Source organism: Piliocolobus tephrosceles, chromosome 11, assembly GCF_002776525.5.
Source record: "Piliocolobus tephrosceles isolate RC106 chromosome 11, ASM277652v3, whole genome shotgun sequence".
NCBI lineage: Eukaryota > Metazoa > Chordata > Mammalia > Primates > Cercopithecidae > Piliocolobus > Piliocolobus tephrosceles.
In genome coordinates this window covers 101,128,677-101,139,149 of record NC_045444.1, presented here as the reverse complement: position 1 = coordinate 101,139,149, position 10,473 = coordinate 101,128,677, and the positions used below count along the sequence as shown (strand labels likewise).

Here is a 10,473-nt window from a genome sequence, read left to right as displayed (position 1 = left end):
GTTAGCTTTTGGATGTAAAACCTGCCATATTATTCCCAAGGCTCAGCCTAATCAATTTTCAGATATTCTCCTCCAAAAGGAGAAATCACATCTCTCCAGTTTCTCACAAGAGAGAAAGCATTTGCAGCATTATCCAGTCTTAGCCTTTCCTATTTCTGGGCCCTACCTGTACTATAGGGAGGATGTAGGAGTCTCAATTTAACCAAAGAAATGGACTCAGAGCCCCCCCTTAACTTACATTACCTTCTCAGCAGCCACTAGGAGAATCAATCATTTCTGCCTAGAAACTGAGATCTGACTAGGTGCCCATTTCATCCCTGCCTGTAATACATAAACATTCAGTGGGGTGAGGAGTAGGAGGAGAGCGCAACCTGGGTTACCCTGTAAGCTTGCTGGTGATAACCAAGGACTTTCTCTGGGGCAGAATGTGGTCACTAGTCACCAGGTTCTTGTTTGGTTCTGCACTTGGCAGCCGCTTATTCTTCATCTTGGCTTTGGCCATGTTGTAGTCTCCTGAGACAAAGTACCTTTTCCCTTTCTGTAATCTCTTCATGAGGAAGTCGGAGCCTCTGGGCTCTTGTCCTAGACTTGGGTATTTGGACTTTAGCTTTGGCTCCTCAACTCTCTCAGAGAGAATACCTTCTTTATCCTGCATCTTCATTTCTGCTTGCTGGTCTTCTCCACAGGGTTCTCTCTTTCTTGTTACTGGGATGTGGTAAGACTGAGTCTGTGGAGTGTAGGAGGGCCCAGAAAGTCAACCTGACAAGGGAAAGGGGAAGGGAAATGGGGATAACCTATGCTGCTGCTTTGGCTCCTGTCACTAGGGTTGCTCAGTCAAAATAGCCATAAATTGTTTTTCTGATTTATTTGTATTGTTTATCTGTATTCTCTTGCATCTCACTTAGTTTCTTTAATAACATTATTTTGAATAATTGTCCAGGAATTTCATAGATTTTCTTTTCTTTGGGATCTTTTACTGGAGAAGTGTTTTTCATTTGAGGCATCATGTTTCCTTGCTTTTATATATTTCTTGTGTCCTTATGTTGATATCTGTGTGTTTGGTATGAGTTACTCCTTTGAATTTTATGGATTGGCTTTTGTACAGAAAGACTTTTTTCTATAGATGTATCTATAGCATTGGTTGGGTAGGATGATTTGGCTGTGATTCTGAGTGGTTGCAGTAGTATAGTGTCTGTATAATTTTTTTCTGCTATAATCAGTGCATGTGAGTTCCTCAGTGGCTTAGGTTGCAGTGGTTAGCAGAGTCTATGGTGAGGTTTTGCACAGATCAGGGATGCCAGGAGGGCCAGTCCTTGGATGTCAGTGGTGGCAGCAACGAGCTGGGTGTGCACGTCTTCAGGCCCTGAGTAGTGTGTGTGCATGCCAGCAATGGTGGGCCTAGGCAGACCAGTCCTTGGGCCTCCAAGTAGCTTGCTTGGGTGCTGGCAGTGGTGGGCCAGGTGCGCCTTTTGTTCCTGGATGGCATGCATGGCATTGGTGGTGGTAATTGTGGCAGCAGGCCAACCTGAGTGGCATGCACAGGTGCCAGCAGTGGTGGTGGTAGGCTGGCTGAGCTGGTCACCAGGCTCCAGGGAGGTTCATGTGGGTGCTGGTAGTGTGGGCGGAGTGGCCTCATTTCTTATGTCCCTAGACAGCGCATGTGTGCACTGGTGGCAGCAAGCAGGGCAGGCCTACTCCCAGGCCCCAAGGCAGCATGCACAGACAGCAGTGGTGATGGAGTGGGACTGTCCTCAGAACCCCCAGTAGTGTGTGCAGGTACTGAAGGCCACAGTGGGCCATATTGATCCCTGGGCACCTGGATGACATGCTCATTCATGCCAGTACCCAGGCCCCCTGAAGACGTGAGCAGTGGCCTTGCTGCTAGAGGAAGGGAGGTTGCTTACAGCGGTAGCAGCAGCCCTGGGCATGCCGCTCTCAGGCTCTGGGAGGTGTATGCTTTAGCTCCCCTTGTTCCAGTGGCAGCCTCCTTGTTACCTTTCACCTCCTCTTCTTTGGGGTCTAGGATATTGTGTGGCTAGAGTGCTAGGCAACGTGCTGTACTGCTGGGTCCAGTTGACATCATAACACTACAACCCTCCGAGGGTTGGCAGTGGGGCTCCAGGGTTGTGAAGATTCAGGTAGAGCAAGATGTAGTTGGGGGAAAGTGGGGTCTCAAAATGGTGCTGTGCTGCAGTTGCTTGGGTCTCGATAGTGTGTGGGATCCAGTGCAAATTCCATCTCTGGAACCAAGCCCTTGCATGGACTCCAGGCAACTCCAGGCAACTTGGGGCCCATGTGGGGATGCAGGAGTTCGCATGGGAATGTGGCTCGCTGGGGATATTTTGCTTACATTTTCCCCTCAGTGAGGAGTTCCTCCTGGCTCCAAGCCAATACTGACTAGGCTAACTGCTTTGATTCTCTGCCCTTTGGTGCTTCAGAGGTTTCCTTGCTGAATTTCTGTGTTCTGTCTTAGAAGCTCCATTCAACATGGGGCTATCTACTTGCTCTTTTGTCCTTCTTTGTGGAGGAGGTGAGTGCTGGGTACCTTTAGTCAGGCATTTCGAAGCTATCTAAATTGAAATGTTTCATAGATGCCATGCAATTAGTGATATCTTTAATAAATGCCTGAAATTCTATCAAAATCATGGAATATGTTTGTTGTATACAAAGGTACAATGATTATGTAGTTCTGATAATAGTTCATATTGTTTATTATATTTTCTTTATATGGTTTTAAGGTATGAGTAATTTCTTGATTACTCATACTCTTTCTAGATTACTCTTTCTAGATTACTCAAGACATTAATTTCTTGAAATAAATTCTTTACATTCTTAAATAAGGAGATATTCTTAGATGAAATGTCTTTCTTTCTAAGCCACATAATTTTTGTAACTTTAAGAATATAAAGAATATTTTCTTGAGCTATTTTTCATAATTACTCTCAGTAGTATAGAAAAATTATAAATTATAATTAAAATTTATCTTTACATTGAATTCTTAGTCATGCACATTCCGAGTCACCTTTTAGAATTAGAAAGGAGAGATTTAAATAGTATAGACTATTAAATTCACAAAGTAATCACATGAGGGGGATCCAAAAAATGTCTGTAGTCTCAAGTCTTGTTCTTTACAATGTAGTAAAAATATATGAAATACAAATTTGGCTCTGAACTTTAAACTTGAAGAACTCTACAAACAGTACAGGAAATATGTTTCGAAAAATAGCCAGAAATCAAAGGTCAATTTAATATGCCTAACAAAATGAGAGATTACCAAAAGTGGTTTTCTTTTTTATTCCTTCCTTTTTTTATTGAAGGAAAGCATTCTATCTGTAAATGTCATTCTCTTTAAAATGCTCAAAATAATTTCCAAAAGAATAAATCTTTTATTGAGATTTTTACACTGCTTATCAAAAAGTTTTCATTCTCTATACCTCACTTACTTTTGACATTATAAATGTGTATCTCTTGAAAAGCATCTTTTATTAAATAAATATTTACATGTGACTCAGTCTACTACTAGTCCAGGCAGTATGGATTTAAAGGTGAGAAGACATAGTCTTGATTCATAAGGAGCAATGGGCATTTCCTAATGATTTAACAAGTTTAAGAATCATTATTTGAGAAAGACAACAAATATTTTCAGTCTAATGCCATGTGAAAACAAATTGTATTTTATCACTGATTTAACATGGGAGGGTGTGTGGGTCAGTTATGTGTGTGTGTCAGTTATATATTATTATATAATAAATTTTAGTGGCCCAAAAAATGTACCATATTTCGTAAGGCTTGATAGGTTCATCTGGATTGTTTTAGTCTATTTACTCTTTGTCTCAGCTGAGGCTGCAGACATCTGCAGGTCTGACTGGGCTCCATCATCCAATATAATTCATACACATGACCGGCAGTTAGCATTGGCTTGTATTTTGTTTCTTCTCATGACTTCTCAATTTGGCTTAGACTTCTAAGAATGTGGCAACTGGGTTCCAAAATAAAGTATTTCAAGCAATGAAGGCAAACACTGTAAATCCCTTGAGACTTAGTGCCAGAAGTTACATAGTATTTCTTGTACTGCATTCTATTAATGGAAACATATTACAGGGATAGCCAGGTTACTGAGAGGAGAAGTAGAATCCAGCCTCAATAGAAGGAGGAATCAAATAATTTACAGCCATCTTCAAGTAACTACAGGGGGAAAAGTCTCCATGCTTGGTAAGAAGTTGACGCGGTACCCTATAAACTGTTTCAGACTCTGCCATTACTTAAATGATTATTTGCTTTTTCTAAACATTGCTCCTTTTTGCACAGTGATTGAAAACAGAGTTCATTGTATTGAACATTATAACTTTTTGATCTGGCACACAGCTTTTGAAAAATATATATAAGTAACATGGCTGCAGGATAATTACCACTGGCACATAAAAGTAGAAGAAAAACTTAAAAGTTTACATTTGATTTATGGAAACTCACTGAAAATTTCTAAGTGCAGTTTATAAATACAACTTGTTTATGCTCATTGCTTGGTTAGACTCGAAATGACAGAAATTTTGATGATTGTTACACCACTCTTATAGCAGAGATTTCTAGGTATTGCCTCCTTTTCACTTTCTCCTCCTTCCTTAGTGTAGATCTGTATACTTTTAGCTTAACTAAAGGATTACACTTCCAAGGGTCTGTTACAGTTAGTTGTATGACTAAGTGTCAGTGATCAGTCATAAGAAGTGTTAGGTGAGCCCTTTTTGTCTTCTTTCATTTTACTGTTCAAAGTAGATGATACTGCTGAACAAGGATCACATCCAGATATGGAGTGGGAAGCTGAGAAGAGTCTGGTTTCCTGATGACATTGTGGAACACTTATGCCAGCCTTTGACTGCCAACCTCAGGATTGCTTTTAATGTGAGAAAAATAAACTTCTGCTTGTATAGCTACTTTTATTTGGGATTTTTGTTGTCGCTGTTGTTATAAGGATCCAAGCCTAATCCAAACTGATTCACCTGCTAAGCAAGTTCTCTATCCTGAACTTAAACTTAATGAAAATATAGTCAATTTTGAGAGTTATCTCTTCTATGGGTGTTTTAAACCTGATTTTGCCTTTTTTTCTTTTCTTTTTGACCTGCCACTTACTTGGTGGCTTCAATGAAAGAAATATTGTATGTGTGCACATGTACTCATTTACATGCAAGGAAAATTAAAGAATTGTTAAAGCTGACCTCAGATAATATTCTGGTTGTTGTTTGCCAAGTACTAATTGGCCAAAAGCTATACCAAAGGAATAAGTCTAATTAAAATCAAGTGCAAAGTTAAATACTTTAACATTAATATGACTAACATGTAATCAATGGTTGATACAAGTAAAACTTTACAACATTTTATATAAATGGAAATATGTAACAATGGCTCTGAAAAGTTGTATGCAAATCTTCGTGTGGACATATGTTTGTATTTCTCTTGGGTATATCCCCAGGAATAAAATTCTGGGTCATATAGTAACTCTATGTTTAGTAATTTTAGAAACGACTAGACTGGTTTCCAAAGTGGTTGTACCATTTTGCATTGCCAGCGGAAGAGTATTACAGTTCTGCTTTCTCTACATCCTTGACAACAATTACTGCTGGACTTTTTGATTCAAGACATCCTAATAGATGTGAAGTAGAATCTCAAATGTGGGTTTTTGTTTTGTTTTGTTTTGTTTGAGGCACAATCTCCACTTACTGCAACCTCTGCCTCCAAAGCTCAAGCAATTCTCGTGCCTCAGCCTCTCAAGTAGTTAGGATTACAGGCATGTGCCACCACACCAAGCTAATTTTTGTATTTTTAGTAGAGACAGGGTTTCACCATGTTGGCCAGACTGGTCTCAAACTCCTGGCCTCAAGTGATCCACCCAACTCGGCCTCCCAAAGTACTGGGATTACAGGTATGAGCCATGGTACCCAGCCCCTCATTGTGGTTTTGATTTACATTTCCCTGATAACTAATGATGTCAAATATCTTTTCATGTGCCTATTGGCCATTTGTTTATCTTCATTGGAGAGATAGGTCTATTCACGTCTTTGCCCATGATTTGCTTGAGTAGTTTGCCTTTTTATTATTGAGTTGTAAGTGTTCTTTCTATATGCTAGATACAAGTGCCTTGTCAGATATACAGTTTGCAAATATTTTCTCCCATGCTGTGAGCTGTATTTGTACTTTCTTGATGGTATTCTTTGAAATAATACCTGTTAAATTTTGATGATGTCTTATTTATCTTTTTTTTTCTTTTCTCTGCTTTTGCCACTTGTGCTTTTGGTGTCATATCTGAGAAACTGTTGCCTAATCTGAGGAAATGAAGATTTATTCCTATATTACCTTCTAAAACTTTCGTAGTTTTAACCATTATGGTTAGATCTATTATCTACATTGAGTTAGTTTTTGTATTTGGTTTCAGATAGGAATTCTGCTGAATTATTTTGCGTATGGTTATCTGGTTGTCCCAGCACCATTTGTTGAAAAGATGATTCCTTCCCCACTGGAGGACCTTAGCATCCTTGTCAAAAATCAATTGATCTTCAATGTAAAGGTTTATTCTTGGACTCTCAAATTCTATTCCTTAATTTATATGACTAATTTTATGCCAGTATCACACTATCTCAATTACTGAAGTTTGTAGTAAGCTTTGAAATTGAGAGATGTTAATTTCCCAACTTAGTTCTTCTTTTATTAGATTGTTTTAGCAGTTCTGTCTTTTGAATTTCTATATGAATTTTAGAACCAGCTTATACAATTTTGCCAAAAAAAAAAGGCATGTGGAATTTTTTTGGGAATCACATTGAATCTGTAAATTAATTTGAGGAGTATTGCTATCTTAACAATATTAAGTGTTCCAATATATGAACATAGAATAGGTTTTTTATTTAGTTTTTATTTTTAAATTTATTATTTATTATTTATTATTTTTATTTTTATTTATTTATTTATTTTTGAGATGGTGTCTCACTGTGTTGTCCAGGCTGAAGTGCAACGGCATGATCATGGCTCACTGCAACTCTGCCTCCCAGGTTCAAGCAATTCTCCGGCCTCAGCTTCTCAAGTAGCTGGGATTACAGGAACCTGCCATCAGGCCTGGCTAATTTTTGTATTTTTGTAGCAATGGGATTTCACCATGTTGGCCAGGCTCGTCTTGAACACCTGAGCTCAAATGATCTGCCCACCTCAGCCCCCCAAAGTGCTGGGATTATAGGGGTGAGCCACGGCGCCTGGCCTAGTTACTTTTTAAATACTTATTTCAATGATAGCTTTTTTTATATAGCTTTTTCAGTGTATAAGTCTTACACATCTTTTGTTAAATTTATTCCTCAATATTTTTGATGCTACTGTAAATAGAATTGTTTTATTTTTTATTTTTATTTTTTATTGTACTTTAAGTTCTAGGGTACATGTGCATAACGTGCAGGTTTGTTACATATGTATACATGTGCCATGTTGGTGTGCTGCACCCATCAACTCGTCAGCACCCATCAATTCATCATTTATATCAGGTATAACTCCCCAGTGCAATCCCTCCCCCCTCCCCCCTCCCCATGACAGGCCCCATTATGTAATGTTCCCCTTCCCGAGTCCAAGTGAGCTCATTGTTCAGTTCCCACCTATGAGTGAGAACATGCGGTGTTTGGTTTTCTCTTCTTGTGATAGTTTGCTAAGAATGATGGTTTCCAGCTGCATCCATGTCCCTACAAAGGACGCAAACTCATCCTTTTTTATGGCTGCATAGTATTCCATGGTGTATATGTGCCACATTTTCTTAATCCAGTCTGTCACTGATGGACATTTGGGTTGATTCCAGGTCTTTGCTATTGTGAATAGTGCCGCAATAAACATACGTGTGCATGTGTCTTTGTAGTAGAATAATTTATAATCCTTTGGGTATATACCCAGTAGTGGGATGGCTGGGTCATATGGTACATCTAGTTCTAGATCTTTGAGGAATTGCCATACTGTTTTCCATAATGGTTGAACTAGTTTACAATCCCACCAACAGTGTAAAAGTGTTCCTATTTCTCCACATCCTCTCCAACACCTGTTGTTTCCTGATTTTTTAATGATTGCCATTCTAACTGGTGTGAGATGGTATCTCATTGTGGTTTTGATTTGCATTTCTCTGATGGCGAGTGATGATGAGCATTTTTTCATGTGTCTGTTGGCTGTATGAATGTCTTCTTTTGAGAAATATCTGTTCATATCCTTTCCCCACTTTTGGATGGGGTTGTTTGTTTTTTTCTTGTATATTTGTTTGAGTTCTTTGTAGATTCTGGAAATTAGCCCTTTGTCAGATGAGTAGATTGCAAAAATTTTCTCCCATTCTGTAGGTTGCCTGTTCACTCTGATGGTAGTTTCTTTTGCTGTGCAGAAGCTCTTTAGTTTAATTAGATCCCATTTGTCAATTTTGGCTTTTGCTGCCTTTGCTTTTGGTGTTTTAGACATGAAGTCCTTGCCCATGCCTATGTCCTGAATGGTACTACCTAGATTTTCTTCTAGGGTTTTGATGGTATTAGGTCTAACATTTAAGTCTCTAATCCATCTTGAATTAATCTTCGTATAAGGAGTAAGGAAAGGATCCAGTTTCAGCTTTCTACTTATGGCTAGCCAATTTTCCCAGCACCATTTATTAAATAAGGAATCCTTTCCCCATTTCTTGTTTTTGTCAGGTTTGTCAAAGATCAGATGGTTTTAGATGTGTGGCATTATTTCTGAGGACTCCGTTCTGTTCCATTGGTCTATATCTCTGTTTTGGTACCAGTACCATGCTGTTTTGGTTACTGTAGTCTTGTAGTATAGTTTGAAGTCAGGTAGCGTGACGCCTCCGGCTTTGTCCTTTTGACTTAGGATTGTCTTGGCAATGCGGGCTCTTTTTTGGTTCCATATGAACTTTAAAGCAGTTTTTTCCAATTCGGTGCAGAAACCCATTGGTAGCTTGATGGGGATGGCATTGAATCTATAAATTACCTTGGGCAGTATGGCCATTTTCACGATATTGATTCTTCCTATCCATGAGCATGGTATGTTCTTCCATTTGTTTGTGTCCTCTTTGATTTCACTGAGCAGTGCTTTGTAGTTCTCCTTGAAGAGGTCCTTTACATCCCTTGTAAGTTGGATTCCTAGGTATTTGATTCTCTTTGAAGCAATTGTGAATGGAAGTTCATTCCTGATTTGGCTCTCTGCTTGTCTGTTACTGGTGTATAAGAATGCTTGTGATTTTTGCACATTAATTTTGTATCCTGAGACTTTGCTGAAGTTGCTTATCAGCTTAAGAAGATTTTGGGCTGAGACGATGGGGTTTTCTAAATACACAATCATGTCATCTGCAAACAGGGACAATTTGACTTCCTCTTTTCCTAACTGAATACCCTTGATTTCTTTCTCTTGCCTGATTGCCCTAGCCAGAACTTCCAACACTATGTTGAATAGGAGTGGTGAGAGAGGGCATCCCTGTCTTGTGCCAGTTTTCAAAGGGAACTTTTCCAGTTTTTGCCCATTCAGTATGATATTAGCTGTGGGTTTGTCATAAATAGCTCTTATTATTTTGAGGTACGTTCCATCAATACCGAATTTGTTGAGGGTTTTTAGCATGAAGGGCTGTTGAATTTTGTCAAAAGCCTTTTCTGCATCTATTGAGATAATCACGTGGTTCTTGTCTTTGGTTCTGTTGATATGCTGGATTACGTTGATTGATTTGCGAATGTTGAACCAGCCTTGCATCCCAGGGATGAAGCCCACTTGATCATGGTGGATAAGCTTTTTGATGTGCTGCTGAATCCGGTTTGCCAGGATTTTATTGAGGATTTTTGCATCGATGTTCATCAGGGAGATTGGTCTAAAATTCTCTTTTTTTGTTGTGTCTCTGCCAGGCTTTGGTATCAGGATGATGTTGGCCTCCTAAAATGAGTTAGGGAGGATTCCCTCTTTTTCTATTGATTGGAATAGTTTCAGAAGGAATGGTACCAGCTCCTCCTTGTACCTCTGGTAGAATTCAGCTGTGAATCCATCTGGTCCTGGGCTTTTTTTGGTGGGTAGGCTATTAATTGTTGCCTCAATTTCAGAGCCTGCTATTGGTCTATTCAGGGATTCAACTTCTTCCTGGTTTAGTCTTGGGAGAGTGTAAGTGTCCAGGAAATTATCCATTTCTTCTAGATTTTCTAGTTGATTTGCGTAGAGGTGTTTATAGTATTCTCTGATGGTAGTTTGTATTTCTGTGGGGTCGGTGGTGATATCCCCTTTATCATTTTTTATTGCGTCTATTTGATTCCTCTCTCTTTTCTTCTTTATTAGCCTTGCTAGTGGTCTGTCAATTTTGTTGATCTTTTCAAAAAACCAACTCCTGGATTCATTGATTTTTTGGAGGGTTTTTTGTGTCTCTATCTCCTTCAGTTCTGCTCTGATCTTAGTTATTTCTTGCCTTCTGCTAGCTTTTGAATGTGTTTGCTCTTGCCTCTCTAGTTC

General features: G+C 39.1%; 1 pseudogene; it reads right to left on the bottom strand.

Annotated features, from left to right (window-relative positions):
- Positions 1-376: 376 nt before the first annotated feature.
- LOC111545671 overlaps positions 377-10,473 on the bottom strand; it is a 111,343-nt pseudogene continuing 101,246 nt past the window's right edge.